The following is a 5,871-nucleotide window of genomic DNA, read 5'->3' as shown; positions in this document are numbered from 1 at the left end:
TGCAGTTCTGTGATTTTTATCATCTCCACTAAAATTATGAAGCTCAGTTCCACAGCAGCTTCCCCCATACATCAACCTTAAACTACAAGGACACTCATTATGTCATGCTCAAAAAAAAAAAAAAAAAATCTTCCTTACTAGTACACTCTATTGCTTCAGTGAAGAGTGTGTCCTCTGGGCTGGCCCAGGGAACTAGTCAGGTGGCAGATTCTTGAGCCATATATAATAAACGCTTCTAATAGTCCCTCCTTCCTGAATCTTCAGAACCCTTCCTCAACACTGCACATGGAAGTCTGGCTTCTCCACTTTGCTTACTGTAGGCCATTTTTGAGACAAGGCTTCAAAGAGCCATCCCAGAAAACTCTCCAGACAAGCTCCAAGCATCCTTGCTAAAATATTAAATCTCGAGTTCTGTGTGAATATCCCCAAATTAGTGAATTCTCCCAATTGAGCTTCCTGCTTCACCCCCACCCCCAAATAGAACATCTTCAAGATCCACTCCCACACACATTTCTACAGTTCCTGCCAGTACACGTTAGCCAAGTCCCACAAGATCTTTGGCAGGTATGCTCTTTCTCCCTGGAACAGGACTTCTTCTTCTAAGTGTGGGCTGTGCGACAGCCTGACTCTGGGTTTTGGCAGAGGCAGTAAGTGGCGGGGCCAGGTCTTGAGAAGAAGCCATGAAGAAAGGAACCTTCTTTGGGCAGGAACATTCAGGAGATTTGAAGGGTCAAGAAACTTATCCACCCCTATCCCAGGTCTCAGGGTCCCAGTCTTTCCCTATCAGGGCTCTGCTTTGATGTGGATGCCTATCAAGGCCACGCATTTAGTCTTTTTTGCAGTTCTGCTACCCTTGTGATCAAACCGGTCCATCCTAAAGGAAATCTACCCTGGATGTTCATTGGAAGGGCTCATGCTGAAACTGAAGCTCCAATACTTTGGCCACCTGATGCCAAGAGCCGACTCATTAGAAAAGACCTTGGATGCTGGGAAAGATTGAAGGCAATAGGAGAAGAGGGTGACAGAGGATGAGATGGTTAGAGAGCATCACCTACTCAATAGACATGCGTTTGAGCAATCTCTGGGAGATAGTGAAGGACAGAGGGGCCTGGTGTGTTGCAGTCCATGAAGCTGCAAAGAGTTGGACATAACTCAGTGACTAAACAGCCACAGCTACTTGCACTCCCAATGTTTCCCTCTCCATCAATTCACCTCAATTAAATAAGTGAAAGCTGTGATGCTATTGCATATCGAAGCTACTGCCATCTCTCTTGTCACCAGCAAAGGACTCTACTGATTTCACAGAGCTAGGAAACACAACCCCAAAATCCACCCTGAGGACTTGCTTTCTAGAACCACTTGTAAAACCAGTTGTGTTAGCTCTGTTTCTCTAGAAAACAGGATCTGAAGGCAGAGATGAAATCTGATTGAGAAGGCAGCAAGAGTGAGTGAAAAGGGAAATGAAGAGGGCTAGGAAGAGAAGCAGTGCAAGATGGTATGTTATCTTGCAGGTAACTGCTTCACCACCCTTTGCAGAGGCCTGGCAGGTGCTTCAGGAAGTATGTCTGCTCAGCCATGCGGGATGTCTCCAGACAGACTGTGTTAGAAAATCATGACTCAGAACAGTCCATAGGAGGCAGGAAGGAAAGATAATTTATTTGCCCAGCTCCCTCTCATCTCCTCTTTCTATTGGTCTAATGTCCCTCTGTCGCTTCAGTTCTTTCTGACTCTTTGCGACTCCATGGACTATAGCCCCAGGCTACTCTGTCCATGGGGATCCTCCAGGTAAGAACACTGGAGTGGGTTGCAATTTCCTCCTCCAGGGGAATCTTCCCAACCAAGGGATCGAACTGTGTCTCTTCTGTCTCCTGCATTGGCAGGCAGGTTCTTTACCACTAGCGCCATCTGGGAAGCCCCAAAATGTTCCCTAGAGGGAATTAATTCCCTTAGATTCCCCATTGAGGGCTGTTTAAAAGCCACATCCTGCAGTGTGACATTTCATCTGATGCAGAAGTAGTAGAAGGGTCAGAGACGCCAGACACGCGGTCAGCCAGCCTGGCTGTACGGCAGCAGCCAAGAAGGACCTGACTGGGCAAGCGACTGTCGGTTCCAGATGGCTGAACTGCACAGATTCGGCTGGCTGTGAAGGGAGGTGTGGAGGCAGGAAAAAGGCAACATCTAGCAGTGTGATTAGGCTCATAAGATGCATCTCAAACATCCATCAAGAGGCTACTAATATCAACAGATGGTGGAGCTAGACGTATCATCCTCAAGTTAGGATTTTGTCTTATTTATCTTTGAGACCCTAGCAACTGGCACTTGAATAAGATGATACCATTTGAACTCAGTTTGTATGGCTCCAAACCTTCCTACTACACGCCTCTGCTATGCCCGTTGTTATGCTGGTGAACAAATATGACCATGCTCTCAGAGGTTGAGCAGCTGGTCATCAGGTGTCCCTGTTCAAGTTGCAAGTTGGCCTTGCCTCACTGTGTGCATATGTGGCTATGTCACTCTTGCTAACCACCTGAGCCCTGGCTGCCAAAGGGGAAAAGGAGGCGATAAATTAGGCATTTGGGATTAACATATATATAGTACTATATAAGGGCTTCCCTGGTAGCTCAGCTAGTAAAGAATCCGCCTGCAATGCAGGAGACCCTGGTTTGATTCCTGGGTCAGAAAGATCCCCTGGAGCAGGGATAAGCTACCCACTCCAGTATTCTTAGGTTTCCTTGTTGGCTCAGACAGTAAAGAATCCTCCTGCAATCGATCCCGAGGTTGGGAAGATCCCCTGGAGGAGGGCATGGCAACCTACTCCAATATTCTTACCTGTAAAATTCCATGGACAGAGGAGGTTGGTGGGCTACAGTCCACAGGGTTGCAAAGAGTCAGACACGACTGAGTGACTAAACATAGCACAGTACTATATATAAAAAAGATAACCAACAAGGACCTACTGTATAGCATAAGGAACTATACTCAATATTTTGTAACAATCTAAAAAGCAAAAGAATCTGAGAAAGAATACATATATTATAAATACAAGAATATATATTACATATAAAAGAATATATATATATATATATATATATATAGCTGAATCACTTTTATGTGCACCTGGAACTAACACAATATTGTAAATCAACTATACTTCAATTAAAAAATTAAAAACAAACAAAAAAACCCCCTAAAACCCATAATCTGTCTGGCCTGGGTTCACTTGAGAGTTATATAACACAAAATACACAAAGAAATGGAGAACAGAGTTGGCTGGTCCACACAATGAGTACAATTCTTAGACACAAAAGGATTCTGAACAAAAGGGCCCTTCTGACTTCCAGTCCTTTCAGTGGGACAGCGCAGCTCACATCAGAAGCTGTCTTACCACCTCTTTGGAAAATTAACCAAATCTCATAGCTGTCTTCTTAGATCATTTCACTTGACTCCCCACTGCACCCCATCCCCTGGGATGGAGGATGGATAGTTGGAATACTGGAGATGAAAAACAAAAGCGTTTCCTTCACCTGTGAGGGAGTCCTGAGGTGCCTAGGCCAGGAAGATGATCGGTGACCCTTCTCTGGTCCCTAGTATCTTGATCCGGGTGAAGCAGGATCCAGGCCCTGGGTTGGCAGAGACCTTGTCGTTGTTTGCGTTTGGCCTGAGTGGGGACACTGGAAATTGATGCCAAGGACGCTAACACTTGCCAGACACTCTGTGATGTTCACTAATAGGTCTGATCACTTGAGCTTAGGGAGCTCCCTTTTCTCCTGAGGGCTTGTGAGGCCACATTCTCTGCTCTACATACAGATCTACATCCTGAAACCCTAGTCTCCTGGACTTGAAACCCCGGGGGAAGTGAAGAGAAAGAGACGGAGACACAAGTGAGAAAAGGGAGGAAGGCTGTTTGAGGTGAGAATACAGCTCATTCCTCTGAGGCATGTTTTCTCCTAATCAGGAAATGAAAACCGAGGCAATTATGTATTGAGAGGATAACACTCTTTCCATTCCCTATTTTTTCCAGGTGTGCTTGTACTTGAATTACTCAGATAATTTCCTGAATGTTATTATTAGGTCCATTTCCTCTGTCTATCCGGACCTAAGTTAGTCTCACTGTGGAATCTATGAAGTTCTGGGCCTGGGCTCTGTCGGTGATGCTGCAGGACTGGTCAGGAATCCAGGTCTCTACCTCAGCTTTCTTCTGAGCCAGGAGCTACATTCCAGCACCCACCCCTCACCATACCCTCCTCTGAAAGGGAAGTTCCAGTTCTACATGAGCAACTAACCCATAGCATCCAGAAACAGATCAGTCATCAGTGGTCTTTGATGATTGCATTTTTTTCCTCTTCATTACAAAAAAAAAATTATCTATTTTAATTGAAGGATAATTGCTTTACAGTGTTGTGTTGGATTCTGCCTTACGTCAACATGAATCAGCCATAAGTATACATGTCGCCTTCCTCTAAACTCCTTTCCACCTCCCACCCCATCCCACTCCTCTAGGTTGTCACAGAGACCCAGTTTGAGTTCCCCGAGACATAGAGTAACTTCATACTGCCTGTCTATTTTACATAAGGTAGTGTATATGTCTCCATGCTACTCTCTCCATTCCCCGCCCCCTCCCATAAGTCTATTCTCTATGCCTCCGGATGACTACATTTTTAATTCAAGGTTAACCTAGCAGACGGTAAAGCATCTGCTTGCAATGTGGGAGACCTGGGTTCAATCCCTGGGTTGGGAACATCCTCTGGAGAAGGAAATGGCACCCCACTCCAGTACTCTTGCCTGGAGAATCCCATGGACACGGGAGCCTGGTGTGCTGCAGTCCATAGAGCTGAGCGACTTCACTCACTTTAACCTAGCATTGCTGTCACAGCTGCTTTAACCTCTCAAAGCTGGCAGGCTGGCCTGGAGTTTAAAGAGAAAGGCTATTACAGCCAGGCTCCTAAGTCTCCATAAGAGAGAAATCAGAGGATCACAGAATCTCAGAGCCAGAACAGACCTTGGAGAGTGAGCAATCTGCTCTTCTCTTTCCAGAAAGTGGCCAAGGCGCAGAACAGGCGAATGGCTTGTCCTGGGTCACACAGCTCAGCCAAGTGATAAACCTGGCCTTAGGGCCTTAGGGCTAGCCCTCAGGTCAGGACTCTGGTGCTCTTCCCCTCTCACCTTGCTCTTCTCTTGAAAAAGAAGATGTCTTTAAGACAAAGGTCTTTCCCTGGAGAGTGTGGGAGGGCCTCCACTTCACCCTGGCTCTGAAGCATCTCTCCCTCCTCTCCTAACTCAGTAGCTGTGACAAGAGTGTGGACCTTGATGACCTCTCTGTTGCACATCAACTTGGGTGTAAAAGGACTTTATTAGTCTCATTGGACTCATGTCTCACAAGGACTGATGCTGAAGCTGAAACCCCAATACTTTGGCCACCTGATGTGAAGAGCTGACTCATTGGAAAAGGCCCTGATGCTGGGAAAGATTGAAGGCAGGAGGAGAAGGGGACGCCAGAGGATGAGATGGCTGGATGGCATCACCACCTCAATGGACATGGAGTTTGAGTAGACTCCTCGAGTTGGTGATGGACAGGGAGGCCTGGCGTGCTGCAGTCCATGGGGTCACAGAGAGTCGGACACGACTGAGCAATTGAACAACAATAATGTCAGAGGGTCTATGGCTGTGTCACCTAGTGAGTTTTGGGGAACTTGTAACATACATATATAAGCATTGTTCCATCATGTGAACAACCCTGCCTGAACCACCCATCACTGCCTGGTAGCGGCAGGTGAGCGTGTCCGGTGTTCCTCAGGGAATGTCTTACCACAAGCCCTCGTCTACCTTGGGGTCACTTCTTGGGTGGCTTTACTCTCAGGGTCACTCCTTGGG

The sequence above is a fragment of the Dama dama genome, chromosome 14 (genome assembly GCF_033118175.1).
Source record: "Dama dama isolate Ldn47 chromosome 14, ASM3311817v1, whole genome shotgun sequence".
Taxonomy (NCBI): Eukaryota; Metazoa; Chordata; class Mammalia; order Artiodactyla; family Cervidae; genus Dama; species Dama dama.
This window is presented reverse-complemented; position numbering follows the sequence as displayed.